The sequence below is a fragment of the Saccopteryx leptura genome, chromosome 9 (genome assembly GCF_036850995.1).
Source record: "Saccopteryx leptura isolate mSacLep1 chromosome 9, mSacLep1_pri_phased_curated, whole genome shotgun sequence".
NCBI classification, from domain to species: domain Eukaryota; kingdom Metazoa; phylum Chordata; class Mammalia; order Chiroptera; family Emballonuridae; genus Saccopteryx; species Saccopteryx leptura.
Window position 1 is genome coordinate 60,556,869 of NC_089511.1, and position 21,240 is coordinate 60,578,108.

General features: G+C 38.7%; 1 protein-coding gene across 2 annotated transcripts in view; it reads right to left on the reverse strand.

The window, feature by feature from the left end:
* The window catches only part of ANK3 (ankyrin 3), a 755,326-nt gene that overhangs the window by 389,460 nt on the left and 344,626 nt on the right, over nt 1–21,240 (reverse strand). The window lies entirely within an intron of this gene.

The following is a 21,240-nucleotide window of genomic DNA, read 5'->3' on the forward strand; positions in this document are numbered from 1 at the left end:
CATAAATTATTTTAGTCCTATTTATTTATGGTGACCTTTTCAGAGGTATGAAGTACTCTGAATTTCATAAAGTTTCATTTTCTTAAACTGATTAAAACCAGGCTCTAAATCTAAATTTTTATCAGGTGTTTTAAAGGTAAAAATTTGAGATCTGTGGTTACAATCTGAATGAGAAGAATCAGTATTTTTAATTTGAAGAAACAAAGTATAAGTTTTAGATTAAAATAGAAATTCTCAATTTCATTATTTCAAAGAGCTAATGTATGAATTCAATCTACTGGATATAAATGTCTATGTTCTCAAATGAAGCTTAAAGATTTGGAAACATTTATAAATGTCCCACAAGCTCTAAAAACACACCCTTGGAAATAAGATAAATTTCATGGAAAAAGTACTGACCCAGCAATTTGAAAACTTTAGTTCAGCCCCACCTCGGTCATTAGCCTGAAATGTGAACTTGGAAATGGCATATAACTAATTTTTCTCATGTAACAAATGAGGAATAATTTTTCTTAGAGCTTATTTATTTATTTCTTCTTTTTCCCAATGAGAGGAGGGGAGATACAGAGACAGACTCCCACATGCACCCCAACTTGAATCCACCTCGCAACCCCTGTCTGGGGCTGATGCTCTGCGCATCTAGGGCCATGCTCACAACCAAGGTATTTTTAGTGCCTGAGGTGGAGGCTCCACGGAGCCATCCTCAGCGCCCAGGGCCAATGCACTCAAACCAACTGAGCCATGGCTGCGGGAGAGGAAGAGAGAGATAAAAAAAGTGAAGGAAGAAGGGAGGGGTGGAGAAGCAGGTGGTCACTTCTCCTGTGTGCCCTGACCGGGAATCAAACTCAGGACATCCACACACTGGGCTGATGTTCTACCATTGAGCTACTGGCCAGGGTTGAAGATGAGGAACAATTTTAAAATGATTTCTAAGGCCCCTTCTCCCAACTCTAACAGCCAATAACTGCAGGCAGCCGAGGCCATGGGAATTGGTAGGAAGGAATGAGATTGAGCTCTGAGTCAGCTGACCTGAGCTTACTCACAAGTCTTCCAGAAACGCTCACATGAAGTATACCTGTATCCAGGCCTGGCCAAAATCTCCACACACCCTACTCTCTATCACTAGGTTCATATTATCCCTTGGGCTCAGTTCACTTTTATTAAAATAAGACATCACTAAAGACAAGCAGACATAGGAAGCAGAGAGGGAGTATGCATGGGTATGTTGAGCGCCCCCTTGACCTACATAAAGGGACTGTGAGACTGTTCTCTTGCCTACCAAAGTCTGCCTTCTGATTAATGGTTCAAGCACCTGCCTCTTTTAAAAACAACCAGACTCCTGAAGTAACACCTATCTTCTGGGAAGACTACACTTCCACAGACGGTATACCTCAGGAAGATCACTATACCAGAACACAACATAATAACCCCAGTGCTCATCTGTGAGAGTCATCTTGTTAGATCTAACCTCTCAGAGCCTTGCCTTTCTCTAAATGTTTTAGCGAATATCTTCTAACAGTCATTACTTTGCTTTTCCATTAGGATTTTATTCTAAGAGACAGTAAATCAATGACCTCTCACTAACAAAAACCAAACATCTTACATGGACGATCTCTGACTAACATGTTCACCTTGACACTATTTACCAAAATAGTGACTAGCTGTTCCTGACGGTGGGAGCTCCATGCACCAGGGTAGCTCAGTTCATGCACCATTGGGTAGCCCTAAAGAGTAGTCTAGGAGTCACCCAAAGTGTGTCTTTTCTCTTTGAGGACCACACAGGCATGTTTTGTCACCCAACTTATTGAGTGTTCGTGTGAGGCTACTTAAGAGACAGAATGAAATGTTCCTTCTCTCTCCACTCTCTTCATTCTGAGGGCAACATAGAGGGGGAAAAAAGGCAAAGCTCTAAGAGGTTAGATGCAACAAGATTACTTTTTGCATCCAGGCTCTTAACATGGATCACACCTTGAACATGGTGTTTGCTCAGCTGGGTAAACACCATGTTCAAGGTGTGATCCGTGTTAAGAATGAAAGTGCAGAGAGCAGGACTGTTATGAATAAGCATCAAGAGAGACGAAAAAAACCCAGGTTTATTCCTATAGTCTTTTCTCTTTGGAGTGTGGATGGTTCAGCTATAGGTACAGTTACTGGTCAGCTTAATGAGTGAATTCAGTGAAATTCCACCCAGAACAGATCAAGTAAATGTTTCATAAAGTAACAAATATGAAGGAATGTTTCCATAACAATATTGTTTGTAAGTTATATGAATGTCTAATCTCTATGCTATATACCTGAAACCAACATAATATTGAATGTCCGCTGTAATTACAAAACAAAAACATTTAATAATCAATATAAGCATTTGCAAAAAAAAAAATAGTGAAAACAAGGGTTCAAACAGACACTAGTAGGTGAAATATTCATTGCAGCATTATTCACAATAGCCAAAGGTGGAACCAACCCAAGTTTCCATTATCAGATGAACTGATAAACAGAGGAATAGGCATGCAATGGAAAGTATTCTGCCATAAAAGGAATAAAATTGGGATTCATGCTACAACATGGATAAAACTTGAAAACATTATGTTCAATGAAATAAGCCAGATACAAAAAGACAGAATGATTTCACTTACATGGAATATCGAAAGTAGGCAGATTCATAAAGATTAAGTAGATCAGAAGTTACCAGGGGTATTATTGCTTATGGGTCCAGAGCTTATGTTTGGGATGATGCAAGCATTGAGGAAATAGACAGTGGAGATAGTTATACAACACTCTTCTTTTTACTTTATTTTTCTTTTAAGCTTGAATTTATTTTTTAGAGAGGAGAGAGAGAGAGAGAGAGAGAAGGGGGCAGGAGCTGGAAGCATCAACTTCCATATGTGCCTTGACCAGGCAAGCCCAGGGTTTCAAACTGGTGACTTCAGCATTTCAGGTTTATGCTTTATCCACTGTACCACCACAGGTCAGGTACAACATTGTTAATATATAGTTGACCCCTGAACAAGATGGGGGTTTGGGGCACCAACAGCCAGCAGTGTTGAAATTCTGCACATAGGCCCTGGCTGGTTGGCTCAGTGGTAGAGCGTTGGCCTGGCGTGCAGGAGTTCTGGGTTCAATTCCCGGCTGGGGCACACAGGAGAAGCGCCCATCTGCTTCTCCACCCCTCCTGTCTCTCTCTTCCCCTCCTGCAGCCACAGCTCCATTGGAAGTTGGCCCAGGCGCTGGGGGTGGCTCTATGGCCTCTGCCTCAGGTGCTAGAATGGCTCTAGTTGCAACAGAGCAACGCCCCAGATGGGCAGAGCATCGCCCCATGGTGGGTGTGCCAGGTGGATCCCGGTCAGGAGCATGCGGGAGTCTGTCTGACTGCCTCCCGGTTTCCAACTTCAAAAAAAAATACAAAAAAAAAATCTGCACATAACTTAAGTCTGTACCTCAGTGCACAGGTTCGCAACTGTCAACTGACCTTTGAAGAATGTGGGTTTGAACTGAGGAGGGTAGTTGAAAAAAATCTACACATAAATGGACCCGCACAGGTCAATCCCAGTTGTTCAAGGGTCAGTTATAACTAATGCCATTGAACTGCACACTTAAAGAAGGTTACAATAGGAAGGGGAAAGGAGTGCGAGTTACAACCTCTCGGCACTCCATGCAAACTACAGAGAACTGACATGCAAACTCCGTGCAAAGTGACAGAGAAGAAGGGCACATCTGCACCATCTACTACCTTGTGGGATTAGAAAAATATGCTCTTGGTTGCTAAAGGGGAATCAAGTAAGTGACAATGAGCAGGGGGAAGTGCACTTCTACAAGGGGCTTCCACAGATGTAACAGTGATAACATGGTTCTGTGACCTCACCTTTCTCCTGAGTAGTCCTTCCCAAGCCAGGTGAGAGCTAAGTGAAATCCTACTTCCTCCCTAGAGCAGACAGCCATACAAGGAGTGTGCTAAACAGGCACAAGAAACCTCAACAGACCCTGTAAAACATAATCCTAAAATCCAATAGCACTCTTACGTTGTAAACATAGTGCTTGTGCTGAAATTTAAACTTGGTCGTTGTAATCAAGCTTCATCAATCTGGTACTTAAAACCCGTGGGCTTCAATTAATTGAGGGATCATGTGAATGGCCAAATGGAGAAAGTCTGCTGAAATGTAGCTTTTGTTTGAGCCCAGACTCCAAAATGGATTGTTAGGACTTGGTAGCATATATTACAGACTTGTACCTATATAATTGAAACCTATTTAATTTTATTGACCAATGAATGCCATATCAAAAAATTCAATAAAAAAATAAAAAGAATTTTAAAAAAGAAATAAAACAGTAATGAAGCTGGTCACGCAATATTAACAGTTACTAGATTTCTCAATTTTTAAAACAGAATGTTTATATTTTTTACTTTATTTTTAATAAAAATAAAATAACTTTTTAAAAAGAGGTCTGTCACAATACAGAATAATATTGGATGTAAAGTGTAATTGAAAATTTTTAAAAATTAAAAAGCTAGTACAGTAATATAAAAATATAGAGGGCTCAAAGAAAACTTCACTGCCACTGTGAAGTTTGGGATTGAGTTGGGTTTGGTGATGAAGAAGCCACCTATTTTCAGGTACTGATCTTTAGTTAGAGTATTTTTAATGTTGACTTTGTCTTGCCTTTAAATTTTGAGTAACTTTCACTGAAGTTCCCCCCAAACAATTCTATCTTTAATTTCTCTTGGCTATGGCTTAGAGCCACAGAATTCTGGCTAATTAAAAGGCACAAGGAATATATAAATATATATACACAAATATAAACACATTCATTCACTCACACATTTATACAACTGCCAACAAGTATCTGTTGAGAATCTTCTACCTACATAATTTTCCTGCTTCTGCATGTAATTAGAAATGTAAATTTCAATTGAGAATGACTGTTCTAAATTTTGGGTAATTTTATAAGATATCCAGACCCTATATTGCTATCTAAATTAGTTGAAATAATCATAAACATCTGCCTAAAACTTAAGCTTTCGGGGGAAAATATAAACCATCGTTTTTTATGTTAGATTCTTATCTTTTGTATTTCAGTTTAATGTAAATTCAGCGATGCATTATTTTATTCACCACTGGGTCACAAAGCTTGAACAAAGCATTTACTTTTTGCCTTTTATCAATTTGTTCCTTTTTTCTTATTACCCCCTCTTCATCTGTATTGGCGTTTGCACAGCTGTTGCAATAAGGGAAGCTTTAAAATGCAAATTGCAAATAGGAAGTAGGTAGATTGCACAAATTAATAAAGAGAGTGATGCCAAATATCTTTAAAAGTTCTCAGTCGCCCTGGCCGGTTGGCTCAGCGGTAGAGCGTCGGCCTAGCGTGCGGAGGACCCGGGTTCGATTCCTGGCCAGGGCACACAGGAGAAGCGCACATTTGCTTCTCCACCCCTCCGCCGCGCCTTCCTCTCTGTCTCTCTCTTCCCCTCCCGCAGCCAAGGCTCCATTGGAGCAAAGATGGCCCGGGCGCTGGGGATGGCTCTGTGGCCTCTGCCTCAGGCGCTAGAGTGGCTCTGGTCGCAACATGGCGACACCCAGGATGGGCAGAGCATCGCCCCCTGGTGGGCAGAGCGACGCCCCTGGAGGGCGTGCCGGGTGGATCCCGGTCGGGCGCATGCGGGAGTCTGTCTGACTGTCTCTCCCTGTTTCCAGCTTCAGAAAAAGGAAAAAAAAAAAAAAAAAAAAAAGTTCTCAGTCAAATAATCACACTGATTAACGAAATAAAAAGCTCACTCGGGAGTTAACTCTCAGTAACTTTAAAACCCAAAGACTTTGTTTCATCTTTCACATACATGGAGGAAACTTTGTATGCTATCCAAATCAGAGTATATGCTCTCCAAGGCATCTTACATTTGGGACAGTTCTTTATTGTTCAGAGCAATTCTGTGCATTGAAAGGTGCAGGGTTATCACTATCCCTGACCAGCAGCTACCCATGTCAGTGATGCCCCTCCAGTTACTGAGACAATCAAAATATCCCCTAATGATTCCCAAAGACCTCTAGCGAGGTAGTGTTAGTCCAGATGAAAACCAAGATAGTGAAATTCTCCCAGATGTATGATCTTAATATATTTTTAGGGCAAGAAGAGAACTAAAGAAGATAAACTTAACTGAGTCTGAGAAACACAGTTGTGATCTATTTCCCTCTCAAATATCTGCACATGACCTTTCCTTTATCATTGACAAAGTTAGAGGGAAAGTGACAGGGAAAGAAGAGAAAGTCCACAGCTGTCTCTGAGTTAAAAAAAAAATCTTAATACAAGGCTGGCAAAGACAGGAAAGCAACTCCTGCTCTGTAGTAGCGCGTCTCAGTCTTTTTGTTCTCACAAAACACTCCACTACTTTATTACCAGAACATTTAGTACTCAAACTACAGTGCTACACTGGTTCACAGTGTTAATAACAGTGTCTGTCATTGACCCAATCTTCAAAGATACGCTTCAGGCCTAAGTGACTACTTGAAGACACCTGCCTTGATCTCTTATGTACCAACAAAGTGTTTGCCTGTTCCAAGAAAAATACTATCTTTGCCAATGGTTTCATATTGCCTAATACTTTACCTTTTAGCTAAGAGCCAGAGAGCCAGGTCTCTATTCTCCATTGCATTTCATGACCCATTCTGCCAGTCAGGGTGTCACCAGATAGGCATTTTAGTAATGACATAAAGACCCGCAATATACATTTTACATGATGATCCCAATTTGGCAATCTTCCCATGAAAGGCTTACAGTATACTAGAGTTCTACAACACTGCTTGCAAACAACATTCCTACCACCCTTTCATAAAAATTACCTCTGATGGTAATTTTATTCTTTTAATTGTTTTTAATTTTTTTTTTTTTAACAGAGAAAGAGTCAGAGAGAGGGATAGATAGGGACAGACAGAGAGGAACGGAGAGAGATGAGATGCATCAATCATCAGTTTCTCGTTGTGACACTTTAGTTGTTCATTGATTGCTTTCTCATATGTGCCTTGACCACGGGCCTTCAGCAGACCAAACCCCTTGCTCAAGTCAGCGACCTTGGATCCAAGCTGGTGAGCCTTGCTCAAACCAGATGAGCCCGTGCTCAAGCTGGCGACCTCGGGGTTTCGAACCTGGGTCCTCCTCATCCTAGTTTGCTGCTCCATCCACTGCACCACCGCATGGTTAGGCTGATGGTGGTTTTAAAGAAAAATAAACTTTGATGTTCATACAAGCAGATTAATATTAGCAAACATACTTCTTTCTTGGCCATTCCAGATTTCTCTCAGGAATTTTACATATTGAGAAAGTATGGTGGATTGCTCGAACTTTTCTATAATTTGAGAAACTCAAGACAACACAAGTCTGATTTACAGGCTTGGTCAAAAGCATTGGATTTAGTCTTTCCCGTGTATGATTCATTATATAATACTTAAAAGTGACCACTCATCCTAGTTTGCCCTGGACATTCCAGTCCCATCTGTTCTCTTTAAGTAATTATTAATAGCAGTCCCTTTCATTCTCAAAAGTATGATTAATTACATGGTAACTTATTATATTCAGAGTCACTGGGAGATAAATGATAAAGTTACCAATAAGAGGATCCAGAAAACTAATTTTAAGAAAAAAAACCCAAGGCTGTTTTAAATGTATGTTGGCCTTAAATTGTTTAAATAGTGACTGTTCAGTGTATATATTCAAAGGTAGAAATAGGCCCTGTCTCCTAAATAAAAATAATCAAAAGTAGTATGAGAATTCAAGTCAGTTCTATTGAACATTATTGAGCATCTATTATATTAATATTCTGTACTTTAGGAAAGAAGAAAGAAAGCTATTATTATGATATTTGGGAGCTTAAATTCTGCCCTCATAATTCAGTGAAACATAAATTAAAGCAGAAATTTGGTATATTGTATGGTACAGCAGTTACCACCTCCATTTCCTAGTTGTAAACCTTGAGAAGTTAGCAAATCATTTTCAAAATGAGTTTAATTCTATGAAAAATCTAGTTAATACCTCTCTCACAGATTCGTTGATTCTTTTTGTTTCAACATGCCAAGCATGAGGTGATTACGTGGATTAAAGAGATATTACACACCTGACCAGGCAGTGGCGCAGTGGATAGAGCATCGGACTGGGATGCGGAGGACCCAGGTTTGAGACCCCGAGGTCCCCAGCTTGAGTGTGGACTCATCTGGTTTGAGCAAAGCTCACCAGCTTGGACCCAAGGTCACTGGCTCGAGCAAGGGGTTACTCAGTCTGCTGAGGGCCCACGGTCAAGGCACATATGAGAAAGCAATTAATGAACAACTAAGGTGTCGCAATGAAAAACTGATGATTGATGCTTCTCATCTCTCTGTGTTCTTGTCTGTCTGCCCCTGTCTGTCCCTCTCTCTCTCTCTCTCTCTGTCTCAGTAAAAATAAAAAACTAATGAGATATTACACAGTGATGATGCATAATAAACAATGAAATTTAAAGATATTTATTATTTCAGTGTATTCAGTGTATCATTTCAACACAGAACATTGAGCACGAAAGGATATATGACCCCAACCGAACCTGTAGTGGCACAGTGGATAAAGCATCAACCTGAAATGCTGAGTGTGTTAGTTTGAAATGCTGGGCTTGCCTGGTCAAGACACATATGGAAGTTGATGCTTCCTGCTCCCCCCCCCCCATTTTCTCCCCCTCTCTCTTTCTTTTCTCTAAAATGAATAAAATCTTAAAAAAAAAAAAGGGATATATAACCCCAGAAGAAGATTCCTTATGCCAACTAGAAATGTGAAAGAGAGTGGAACAACAAATGAATGCTTCTCTTCCTCCTCCCCTCTCTCTCCCTTTCTTTCTCTATATCTTAAAAAATAAAAAAAGCCCTGGCTAGAAAGCTCAGTTGGTTGGAGTGTCATCCTGAAGTGCAGAGGCGGCCGGTTCGATTCCCTGGCCAGGGCACCTACAGAAGCAAATTGATGCTCCTGTCTCTCTCTCCCTGCCTCTCTCTCTCTCTCTCTCTCTCAAAATAATAATAATAATAATAATAATAATAATAATAATAGAGATGAAAGATATCCCAGCAGAGAGAATGGGAGAAATAAAAATAGGAATTGGTGACATTTCACTGAGAGTTTTGGAAATAAAAGTGAGGTATTAGTACATTTCAAAGTAGGTGAGTGACGAGAAAGGATACTGGAGGGCTGGGTAGAGGCCAAGTTATGGGGTCTCTATATCCAGCTAAGAAAGTTGGGTTGTTCCTTTAGGCAAATAGGGAGCTACTAAAGGTAGATGACGTGGACTCCTGCGTTAGACCACTATCTCTGGCAGTGTTGGAAAGATGAATTGAATTCTGAGGACAATAATTGAGGTGAGATAAAGAGTACGGAGGCTGCTACAGTGATAACACTATACCATAATTATTGGGAAGTAACATCGGAATACCTATGCAGTGATTCTATTTCCCCTCCACATCTATTTCAAGTCCTATGTGCTTAATAAGTTCCTTCCAGCAATTATGGTCATTAGCGAGTAGGAAGGGTTGTGCCTTTCGCATCACCTCTGGGAGCCATGCTTATTCAATACTGTGTGCTTCACCCCATCTTTTAATCTTGGCTAAAGCTCTTGCTTAAATAACAAAGCATAGCAGCACAGTCATACTCTATATATTTAAGGTTTTGCTCCTGATGCTGGCTGTTGCCTTGGTTAAAATATACATGCACGTAGAGCATGAAAGATTAAGGAGGTTAAGGTGACCCTCTTTGACATACACGGAGATGACTGACATAAGTCAGCAAAAGCCACATAAAGGACTGGGTTTTGAGCTTCAGTTCTTATAAGCTTAAAACTAACAAAAAGAAAGAAAAGGAAATAGAATAATGAATGAGTTACCAGAATATCAAGAGATATAAAGTCTGTTTAGTCTTGACTACTGACCACGTGACTTTGAGAAAGCCCCTTGTATTATCTGAGCTTCAATTTTCCCATCTGTTAAAATAGGAAATCCTACTCACCTTATATATTTTCCAGCTCTGCAAGAGGAAGAAAAGAATAAAAAAGAGCAAAAGAGTAGACTATGTTGTTGGGTGAAGAACAAATCTTAGATATTATCTTAGGAAGTAAAATTACTTTGAAAAAGCTCAAAGTGGTAAGCAAATGTATACCAACTTTAAACCAATTTTCTTTCTCTTTTGTTGGTATGTATTTTAAACCTGGATGCCTAATATGTTCCCTAATCATTTGCTTTGGTCTCCCCTTGCTTTCTCTTCCAGGGAGGCCAGTAAAACCCTCTGTATCACAGATGCCTTGCTACTTGTCATAGACCTAGGTTTCTTCTTTCCCATCACCTTGCTTTAGCAGAAATCTATATTCTATCCCACTTGCTCCCACAACTGTTGTGTCCTTCCTTACACTAAGCTGCTAACTCCAACTGTGACATTCTTGTCTTCTACTTTTCAAAATTTAGAGGCCATACAAAGCCTCTTGATGTTCTCTTTCTTGCCTCATAAGAGTGTATCTTATTATGACAACTAGTCAAAAGCCAAGACTGTAATATTTTTTTTAATCCTAATAACTTAAGTTTAGCTTATGGGCAGGACACATAGTGGGTCATTTAACAAAGCCTTGTTCAAAGTTTCCTTGAATTATCCAGATGATCAAATCTGTCCTTGTAGTTCCACAAGGATGTTGAAGATAAATGTGCTAATATATGAGATGCTTTTAGCTCTTTTATGAAAGAAACTCCATCAATCCAAGAGATTATTTCAACTGAAAGGCCATCAAGCAACTTCTGACAATTACTTATTTATAGCTTTAGAAGCACTTAGCCAATGCTGAGGTCACTGGTTGGAAACCTTGGGCTTGCCCAGTCAAGGCACATTTAGAAGCAACTATGAGTTGATGCTTCCGACTCCTCTTCATCTCCTTTCTCTCACTCTCTCTAAAATCAGTAAATCAAATATTTTAAAAATAACAAAAAATAAACATAAAAAAATGAGCACTTAGCAAAAGTTAAGGTCTTTAATTAGGCTACCCAAGTTCTATGTTATGAAGGAAGCCAATATGTAAAGAACAGCTGCTGGGAATACTACCTGTGAAAAACCATAGATGTCATATAAGTATATAAAGGAAGAGGCCACAATTTAAGCAAAATCATAATGACTGATTCCCAGAAAGGCTCAACTGTAGTGAATTTGGACCCTCAGTATTTTTATTTGTAAAAATGAGAGGGTTGAATCAGATGTTCTGAGTTTTTGTCGAGATCTAACAGTCTATGCAACCAGGCTGGCAAAATGCTGATAAAAAAAATGTGTTCACTTATGAAAAAACAAAGACCATTTGATGAAGGTCATTCTGAGAATAACCCATAGATTCAGGGCAATATTTATGCCCAATATTCCAATGTAGGCAACCAAATTGGAAAAATGCTACATCTAAATCAAGTAAGTAAAGATTAACAAAGAAGGCAGCACTAGCAGTTCTTGAACAAATTAGCTACTGAAAGGCATTGAGAAAGAGAGAGACACACAGGCAAATCCTGACTCTGACCCGTACATCTATGGGCATCTGATGGGAAAGTCTAGGGTAGTTCATACCCATAATAAAGTAAACAGTAAAGAGCTCTTCTGTTCTTCTTGATAATAAAACCATAGAAATAAGAGAAAAAAAATAGAAGGTTGGTATTTAAAATCACTTTTGTATCACAAGGTCTTAAGTCATAGAATGTAGGGTTTAGTCTTCAGAAACCTCCAGAGTTCAAATTTGGGAAGTGAAATGGCATGTCAGACTTGAGTCTGTCGAATATATTTCAAAAACAACATATGCAATATGATACTGTTTTGATTGCACTCACCATAGGCATTTTGTGATTTTAAAAAAACAGCACAGAAATGAAATTTTAATGATTTTAAAGGGTTCATGGGTTAATATAAGAAAAAGTTTGGAAAATACTGATGGCATGTAATCCTCATGTCCAGAGAAGCAAAGTGATTTTCCCCAAGTTCACCAAGTGGCTTAAACGAAGAGCCAGACAAGAACCAAGAAAGAAATTCCTTCTGGGAAGAACACATTTGCATAAACCAGTGGTTCTCAACCTGTGGGTCGCGACCCCGGTGGGGGTCAAACGACCAAAACACAGGGGTCACCTAAAGCCATCGGAAAATACATATTTATTATACAATACATTTTTAAATAAAATATGTATTTCTGATGACATTTTTAAATAAAATAGGTATTTCCGATGACATTTTTAAATAAAATATGTATTTCCGATGGCTTTAGGTGACCCCTGTGTTTTGGTCGTTTGACCCCCGCCGGGGTCGTGACCCACAGGTTGAGAACAGCTAGAAGCAGTTAGACAATATGGTTACTGGTGAGGATCTTAGGCCTCAGCTCTTCCAGGCACCCTCTGGTTTGCTTTCTTGAGGAGGCAGCCAGAACCCAGCTCGGAGGGCAGTCAGCAGCGCCATGTTGTCTCTGGAGCCAGAGCCCACACCAGCAGCAACCAGCTACATCTCTTTTTCCAACTGCCGCTTTCCTCCAAACCCAATTCTGAGTGGCTTATTGCATTTTTATAGAGTGAGCTCAAGCATTCTGATAGCTGTTTATCAAGTCTCTCAAAAACCTCTTTGGACCATTATTGAACTAAATAGGCATATTGAAAAAGGAAGTTCAAACAACGAGGCTTTCTGAAACACAATCAAGCATGAAGAGCACAATTCTATCAAATTCTAAGTGCAGAGTCATTCCTGGGTTCCGTGCTCAGCATTCCTCTGAAATATGGTAGCTTCTGTAAACATGACTCATAATTTTAAGGGCGCTGTGACTTGCTTTAGTGGCTCAGTACCAAGACACGTAAGCCTTAAGAAAACATTTATCTAAAGCATTCTCAAAGTAAGCTGCTCCTCACAGTTAACTTTGATATTATTTGATTGCCTCATCACTATACTGTGACATCATTTCAAGTGGTATCAAATTTGTAAGAATGATACCACCACGCTGAGAACTTGGATCTACTGTCAATGCCGTGTGACACTTGTTTCCAGAAACTATCAACGTTGAAATCACATAATTAAGAAGGGCCTGGAAATGAGACATGCAGAGTTTCCCTGAAGAAATCAATACTTATCTTCTCCATTCTCCATTCAATAGAAAGAGCTGGGTGGTTTACAACCTAGTTTCCATGGGCACAGAATGGGCCATGACATTTTGGAAAACACATCTGCTTGCACTAAGTATACAGAAGCAAAGAAGAAACTCTAACAGGGATTTTTTCACTATTTGGAAGGAGGAAGACATGACTTAACTTGCCTTCACTGTTGTGAGAAAGGCAATTCAATACTGATTCCTATCCAATCCCCAGAAACACTGATTTTTATGTTGAGACGTCTACATATGTTACTGGATAATATTAACAAGTATGCATTTGGCAATACAGAAGTTCAGTATTAAAATCTATCTGTAATTCTACAGCCAATATTTAATGTGATTGCAGGGCCCCCATCTTCAAATATAAAATTATGTGATTTTGAAGTTAAAGTCCTGAAATTTTTGTTGTCTATCAGATCTAACTAATTGAGTCAATTGCAAATATTAAAACTTGAGGTGATTTTCTTCTCTTTTTCCCTGTTTCAAGTAGCCTAAATTCCTACCTTCTCTAAAACACTAGGAGAAAGTGAGAGAGGAGGTGAGAGAGATGTGTGTATAATGAACTGTTGAATAGAGGAAAAGAAAAGAGGGGAAAACAGAGATAACCACTCCAGACAGAAAAGGGTACCCTTACTCCAAATAGGGTGGATCTAATTTTCTTTAGAAAATTCTTTATGAAATAGTATTCTATTTTTGTAGGAAAAAACAAGAAGTGAGTATAATCAAAGTAAGCATGATTTTTAAAGCTTTTGAGTCCATGTGCTGATGAAAAGTGAATGCAGTCCAGGCTTACTTCGCTTTTGTGGAAGAGGCTTGGTGGGAAGAACAGTTCCCAGTCTGGGCCTTGGCTTTTCTTCCAGCTGCTAGAAGTCACTTAGCCTCTCCCTAGCTCAACTGCTTCCTCTATAAAATGGATAAATTTACTGCTATAATTTAATTACAGGAGTGTGAGAGGATCAAATAAAGTAATAGATGCAAAATTTCTTTGAAAAATTAGTCTCATAAGGAAATATGATATTAATAGTATAATTATTTAATATTTTATCACTTTTGAGTTAAAATGTGGAATGAAGTGAAAACCTTAAAATAATTACTTTGCTCCTCATATTCTTTTTCTCAAAAGCAAAACAAAAGTTTGAAGCTAATCCTACTCGTCTGTAAAAGACTAGTAAGAGCATCTTTTCATTCTATGTAGTTCCAGATCTATTTATGTAGAAGTCATTCATAATTGTATGAAGCTGTATTTTTGGAAATTTTACTTTAGCATCTTATCTGGTCCATAAGAATACAGTGCTCATTAGAAGATTATTTCAAGTTTTTCTGACAAATGCATTTGATGAGCACACTTGATTGGATTGGGAGTGGTCAATGGCTTATGGACTTTGAGATCTGAACAGAAAGTTTTGACACTTCTGTGGGCTGACTGCCAAGAAAATCAAGAAGGGAGAGCTAAGATGTTCAGGTGCAGGCGTTCAAAGAAATACCACCCAAGAATTCATTGATCTGCAGTGAATAACATCTAGACTCAAGACAGCCTGAAGACCAAAAGTAGTCATTCCTCTAAAACTGACTGAAGTAAGTGAGACAGATGGTCCACAGGAAAGCAAGAGAGACGGCTAGCCATCTGCTCATGGACTCCAAACTGACCAGTCTGTTCTCCTCTCGGATCTATTTTGGCAGAAATGAGGTTATATATAGGGTGACTGTAATCTGTTGTCAAAACTGGGGCACTATTGAGAGTGGAAGGGGGTGCTACCAATAAGTACACCAGGACAACAGATGTAAACAGAGTTTTCCCTGGACAGTCTATGGGTACATTCCTCCTAGTTACACATGTTAGTACTGTTCTGTTTTCCTCTCCCACCCCCAATTCATATACTGAAATCTAATCCCTAATGTAATGGTATGTCGAGGTGGGACCTTTGGGAGGTAATTAAGTCATGAGGGTGGAGTTCTCATGAATGGGATTAGTGCCCTCATTAGAAGAGGCCAGAGACCTAGCTAACACCTTTTCTGCCATGGAAGGATAAAATGAGAAGTTAGCACTCTGCAACCTAGAAGAGAGTCCCAGCAAAATGCACCACGCTGAAACTCTGATCTAAGACTTCCAGTCCCAGAACTGGGAGAAATAATTTTTTGTTGTCTATAAGCCATCTAGTTTAATGTATTTTATTATAACAATCCAAACTTAGACATGTTTGGTTATCTTCCCCAGAGACCTCATTTATTAGGATGGAATATAGTCAGTCAAATTGAGGGAAATGAGAGAAAAATAATGAACTCTTGCATTTCCCAGAAAATAAGTTCTGTAAAGGATTTTACAGAACTTTTGAGTTCTGTAAAATAAGTTCTAAAAAGAATTTTAAAAACATCCTTCAAAGTTGTTAAGTTTAGAATCAAATATTTGGATTTGAATTCTCACTCTATTATAACCTAGCTGTGTGACCCAAGTCTATAGAAACAACCTCTCTGAACCTTAGTTTCTTCACCTATAAACACAGGAAGAGAAATGTGTGCCTTCTAGGTTTGTTTTGAGGATTAAATGAGCTAGTGCATGTAAAGATATATCTCTGAACTTGGAATATAACAAACAGTAAATCATAGCACAAGTATTATCAGAATGTAAATTCTGGAACAATATCCAACACAAAAATGTCCAATGTCAAATCATATACTTCTCAATAATTCTTCCTGTGTCCCTCCCCTTCTGACTTATTCCTACCCGTCTGCCTGTTAGCCTGTTTTACAAGCCACCTGGATCACAACCTATCTCTATGCCACATTCTATCCTACCTATTTCATGGAATGAAGTAAAAAGTCAGACCATTCTAAGAAGCCTCAAATATGCATAAAGAGGTGATCAAGAACCACTATTCTGATGGCTGTTTGCAAAGTGAATATTGATAACCTCCCATCAGGTAGGCCTAAGGTTTAGTAGAGGCAGAACAACTGTTTCTCAGGGTAGGGTTCCAGGGCTGCTATCTTCACAAATGATGGATTAGCTTAACAATCACTACTAACAAATGAATGCTATTTTTCCTCAAACCAGTTTTTCTCTAGCTCTACTGAGGTCCTTGAGAGAAGTGTCCTGACTTCCCAGGAGAAAGCTGGTCTATAAGGTTTTTTTTTTATTAGTTTGCAGTTAACTGAACCGTGTTCTCTGAGAGTTATTAGGCCAACAGGGTCTAATGAACTGTAACAATATAGACTAGGCCCTCCTTTGATTCAGGGTCACAGAAAGAGAGTAGACCATCTGTTAACACATAAAATTAACCACCTTCATTGCAGTCTTCACTAAGACATCTATTTATTCCTTAATAATTCCAGATATTGACTAGACATGGAGGAGTATGGTATCTCCCTTCCCAAATAACAATGACAAAATAATACAGACGGACAACTTTTAAATCACTGTGGGTTTCATTCAAAAAAGCTAAACAAGCATGAGACGAAATATTACAATTCTTATACATTAAGGTTGAGGGCTAGGAGAAGGTCCTGCATGGATTTGGGAATAAAGTGTTTGTTAGCATTATTCTAAGATTTTACAGTAATGAGGACAGTGAAGCAAGTTCTCGCCAAGTGAAATTATCCTGGTGTGGCTCTACCACCATTCTAATACATCATTTACAGAATAAAGTATTACAGTCTTATGAACAAATTGAATATTTCTGGCATATCAGTAATTCCACCATCCAAAATCCCCTTTATTCAGCTTCATAATGGATGGCCGTGAAGAAGGAGCTTCCTTGGAAACTGTGGGAATGATGACAGAAACTAACCACAATGCTCTTTTAAAAATTACCCCACCGGGAAGGCTGTGTGCATGTGGGGGCAGAGAGTATATGGAAAGTCTCTGGACATTCCGCTTAATTTTGAGGTGAAAAAGAAAGTCTACCATAAATTTAAAGTCAAAATGCTGCACTGACAATATCAATCACAGACTGAACAGCAGAAAATTGTGGATTAAAAAGAAACATAAAAACAGCAAATGAAGAACACTAGATATGAAAATATAAATAGTAGAAACTAATACTTAAGTAAACTAGGGGTAGTAAGGTAGGTGGGGGTTGGGAGAGAGAAGCCAGAGGCAGGATTAAAAAATAAGAAAAAGGATTAAAATTACTTGATTATGCTTACACGCTGTTTTTAAAAATCATTCTTACTCTATCACTGATATAATCACTCAAGAGTACTTCCAGGTACCTGATCTGTTTCCAAATCCTGAGTATACATCAAATGCTGATGAGTATTGCTCTCCTTGTTTATTCCTACCAGCAGCAGGATTTGCATGGGCTGCAGAAAAATTCTGAGTCTCTCTAACTAGGCATTGTCCCAGCTGATAAAACTTTCTAGACTTAACATGTATCAAACAGATTTTGTAGAAAATCAGTGTTGGTTACATTTCATGTTTACTAACTTAAAGTTGAATGTGTCATAAAAGTGAGGCAAATAGATTATACAAGCAAGTAATTTAAACGTATCTTTAAAGCTATGTATAATAAGGAAAGTCTTCACTAAAAAATGTAAAACCTTCTCTATGGAGTATCAGAAACAGTTCTGTGGAAGGTAGCTCCAGGATGGTGGCTTAGGTAAATGCTGAGCTCTCCTGTTCCCTAGAACACCTTGAATGCACACCTATATTTAGAGCAATTTCTCCTGAGAGACAACTGTGAATCAAATGAACAGTTTCTGCACAACAAACAAAAGAGAGAGAATACATGGAGAAAATTGAGGAACCATGAGAGCTCTTTGGGAGATGAGGGAACAACCCAGGACTAAAGGAATGAGGGAGCAGCATTGTTTGTTTTCCCTGCACATGGATAGCTGGTGGGAGCTCCTTCCAGGTTCACTGACTGACCTGCAGGGCACTACAGCGCATCTCCAGTCACCCTTACTGGAGCTGGATCCAGCAGAGACAGGAGGGCATTATAGCATGGACACAAGGGGTACCTCCACCCAGAAATTAAGGGGGCATCTGGGTGCTGCTTTGAGTACCTACTAGGCTACACATGAAGCTCCCTCACTGGGAGAAAAGGTATAGCTAGCAAAATGCTGCAGTGCCTACCTGCAGGGCTACCCTCTACAGAGGAAGTGAGGAGCTAGTGGGGTGCTACTGCATGCCTGTGTGGGACTCCCCCACCTGGAGAGAGTGTGGAACTATCAAAACACTGCAGTAATTGCCTGCAGGGCTTTCCTTAACAAAATGTGCAGATAGTGGGACACTACAATGTACTTATGTGGGGTGGTCACTCCTGGAGAAAGTGTGGAATTGGCAAAATGCTGCAGTACCTGCACATACAACTGCCCTGTAAAGAGAAACTATGAAGATAGCAGGGCACTGCTGTACTTGCAGTGAGAGGTCCCACAGGAATAAAGTGGAGAGCTAGCAAAACTTTGCAGCATCCACACACAAGGCTGACCAATGAGGAGGGGTATGGCGGTTCACCTATGCAAAACTGCTCACCTGGAGAGGGTGCAGAACTAGCAAAGTGCAGCTATGAGCACACAGACTGCTCAATTTGGAGAAAGGGTGGAGCATGCAGGGCTTTCAGACTCAGGTACTCAGAGCAGCCACACCCAGACTCTATTTTATCAACAGACTGTTAAAGTATCAGGGAACTTACACCATACAGCCTTATCTATACCAGGCAGCCCCACCCAGATTAGAAGGGCATGGAAACAGGAACACACCAGGCTGGCTCATCCTGAACCCACTCCTTCAGGCAAGAGGACACACCAGATACAGCATGCACCCACCCTGACTACAACCAACCTGACAAAACTATTTGACACACAGGATACACAGAGACTACTTTTTTCAAGACTGGAAGAGACAGTTTTTCCATATAACTCATAGGAACAAACACAGAAGGTCAAGCAAAATGGAGACAGAAAAATATGCTCCAAATGAAAGAACAAGAAACAACTAGAGAGAAAAACCCTAATGAAACAGAGATAAGTAATTTGCCTGATAAAGAATTCAGAGAAACAAACTTAAGAGTAGAATAAAGAAACTCAAAGAGCACTTCAGCAAATAGATAGAATATACAATTAGAGATAAAGAATTAATAACTGAAATAAAGAATACATTAAAAAGAATCAATTGAAAATTAGTTAATGAAAAAGAATTAGCCATTTAGAAGACAGAACAGTGACAATCACTCAATCAGGAAAATAAATTAAAATAATGAGACTAGAATAAGAGATATCTGGGATAACAACAAATGCATTAACACTTGCATTACAGGGATTCCAGAAGAAGAGAGTGAGAAATAGAAAGAACATTTGAAGAAATAATGGCTAAAAAATTTTCTAATCTGGGGAAGAAAACAAACACCCAGGTCCAGGAAGCACAGAGAGTTCCAAGAAACATGAACCCAAAGAGTCCCACACCAAGACATATTATATTTAAAAGGCAAAAGTTAAAGATAAAGAGACAACCTTAAAGGCAATAAGAATGAATAAAAAAAGTCACATACAAGGGAAACCCATAAGACTATCAGCTGATTTCTCACAAGCAACTTTACAGACCAGAAAGGAGTGGCAGAAATATTTGTAGTGCTTAAAAAAAGGAATCTGCAATTTCAAATACTATACCCAGCAAAGTTATCATTCAGAATTAAAGGAGAAATAAAGAGTTTCCCAGACAAAAACAAAGAGTTCACAACCATTAAACTGGCCCTACTAAAAATAGTAAAGAGGTCCTGGACAGTTAGCTCAATCAGTTAAGAGCGTTGTCCCAAAACAACAAGATGCAAGTTTGATTCCCAGTCAGAGCACACACAGAAATCAACCAAAAAATGTATGACTAAGTGGATCAAATGCTACCCTCCACCCCCCCCCCCCATGTCTCTCTAGAAAATCAATAAAATTTAAGCAACATGGCCGGACAGCTTGATTAGTTGAAGCACTGTCCTGGAGAACAGAGGTTGCCAGTTCAATTTCCCGGTCAAGGAACATACAGGAATACAGGAGCAGCTTGATATTCCTGTCTCTCTCTCCCTCCCTGCCTCTCTCTCAAAAGAGGTAAATGGTCTTCTTTGTGCAGAAAAGGCCATAACCAAAAATAAAAAATTATAGGAAAGAAGAAAAAACATTACTGGTAAAGGCAAATATATAACAATCATAGTGAATAACTACATAAAAAGCTAATATGAAGATTAAAAGACAAATGTACCACAACTATAACTACAATAAATAACCAGCAGATACATAAGACAAAAGATATAAAACATGATGTCAAAAATAAAGAGTGGAGGGGGAAGTAAAAATGTAATGTGTTTACAATGCAATTAAATTTAAATGCCTATCAGCATAATATAAACTGCTATAAATTTAGATGAATATACATGAACTTCATGGTAACCATAAACTGAACACATACAGAAAACACAATAAAAAAAGAAAAGAATCCAATCAAAACACTAAAGAAAACTAACAAATTGAAAGGAAAAAGACCAAAAGAAGAAGAAAGAAACAAAGAACAACAAAAACAAGCAAATAACGAACAAAATGTAAGAACATACCAATTAATAATTACTTTAAATGTATATGGATTAATAGTCCAATTAAAAGACATAGGGTGGCATAATAGATAAAAGAAAATATAACCGATCTATACGTTGTTTATAAGAGACTCATTTTAGATTGAAAGACACACAGACTGAAAGTGAAGGGATGAAAAAAGATATTCTATGTAAATAGAAACAAAAATAAAGTGGAGGGTTACCTCACATGAGACAAAATAGACTTTAAAATGAATGTAAAAAGGGACAAAAAAGGATATTACTTAATTTTAAGAGTCAATCCAAGAAGAGGATACAACAATTGTAAAAATCTATGTACCTAACATAAGAGCACACAAGTATATAACAAAAATATTAATGGACATAAATGTAGAAATTAACAGTAATAAAATACAAAAATACAGGTAGGAGTATTTAATGATCCAGTTACCTCAATGAATAGATCATCCAGACATAATATGAATAAAGAATTAATGCCTCTAAATGTCACATTAGAACAGTTTAACTTAATAGATATTTATAGAGAATTTCATCCAAAAATGGCAGATGACACATTTTCTCAAGTGTACATAGAAC